The following is a 1591-nucleotide window of genomic DNA, read 5'->3' on the forward strand; positions in this document are numbered from 1 at the left end:
CCATTCATATGGAACCAGGGTCGAGCCTGCTTAGCTTAGGGGGCAAGTCATGCTTGCTACCACAAGACCAGCTCTCCTCTCCTCTACCTGCCAATTTGCTGCCCTCACGCCAAAGCTCAGGTTCATTGTGCCTGGTTTTAGATCGGTTCCCTTGCTAATCTATCCAGCTGGCCTCATGGTAGAACTTTCTGCATGAGCAACCCCACTAACTCCTTCAACTCTCCTGCACCCCACATCTCCTCCCCAGATGGATGCTAAGTTCCCAGCTGCCCGAGTCGGGCCTTCGTGAGGACAGATGATATAGCCTCTTGCCTTGCTCCTTCAGAGCTGAATCTATCCCTCTCTCTTATTTCTGAAACCTTATCCCCCTATCTTAAAGTAACACTCTCTAGCCTGCCTGGGAATGTACACATAATTTGGACCTTCAAGTGAAATGTGCCTTACAATAGTCTGTTTTTAAACATATTTGTATTGCTTTTACATTAGGACCACCTAGTAACTTTGGTCTTACTACTTTTGTTTGTTCTTACAATAAACTCCTTTTGTTAAATACAATCTCTCTCCCAAGCCAGTTTTCTTGAGTTCAGACACTTGCACAAATTAAAACTGCTTGGAACTGTTTCCCCTTTTGAGCTAAATTCCCCACATTCTCCCCAACTGGGGGTGTTAACCAATCATCCCTAAGGCAGTTCCATCAACAGTACAGGCTGACAATGAATGGAGAACTAAATTGTGTCATGCACACATGTACACAATAAACACAGTATCACAGTTCCAGACTGAACAAGAAGTCTGGAAGTGCCCTTCTGACCGGAGAGATATTTGAAAAATATTTTTTAAAAAACCAAAACCAAAACTCAGAAGCCATAAAGTGCTGAATAAAACTTCTGATAGCCATACCCTGGGATTTTGATGCTTGTTGGCTTTCCTGAAGATTTTCAGAAGCAACTTAGATACATGGGAAGCTGCTTTATACTGAGTCAGACACTCCACTTACTCAGCATTGTCTGCTCTGATTGGCAGCGGCTCTCCTGAGTTTCAGAGGCAGGAGTCTTTCCCAGCCCTACCTGGAGATGCCAGGGATTGAACCTGGGACCTGCAAGCAACGCAGATGCTCTTCCACTGAACTATGGCCCTTCCTCCATCATCCATAGTAGCCTAATTTGCACAATTAGTGGTTTTAAGTCACAGCCTTTGGCTTTCCCTGGTGCACCATCTGTAGGTAGGTGTTCTCAACTCGGAGGAGGCAGCCCATCATACCCTCTGCTTGGATCTGCCTTCCTAGAGAGAGGAGCCGGGCTGCCCTCCTGCTTCCTACACAGGTGCGTGCCACTGACACCGGTCTGCTCCGAGGCACATCCAATCAATTCCTCCCTTCATCCGCTTGGCACACGGTTTAAATAGCCACGCAGCGACGGGATGTCATTGCGACTCCTGGGACAAATAAATGGAAGTTTCATCAGAGCGTCCCGGCAGAGTGCCGATGTAATAGGTTTCGGGAGCAAGTGGAAGGTGGGTGCCAAGGATTATTAATAGTGCCGCTTGATTAGTTAGGGAAAGGTAAACGTGATACTGCCACCACCGTCCCTGA

This window comes from Hemicordylus capensis, chromosome 5, assembly GCF_027244095.1.
Source record: "Hemicordylus capensis ecotype Gifberg chromosome 5, rHemCap1.1.pri, whole genome shotgun sequence".
NCBI classification, from domain to species: domain Eukaryota; kingdom Metazoa; phylum Chordata; class Lepidosauria; order Squamata; family Cordylidae; genus Hemicordylus; species Hemicordylus capensis.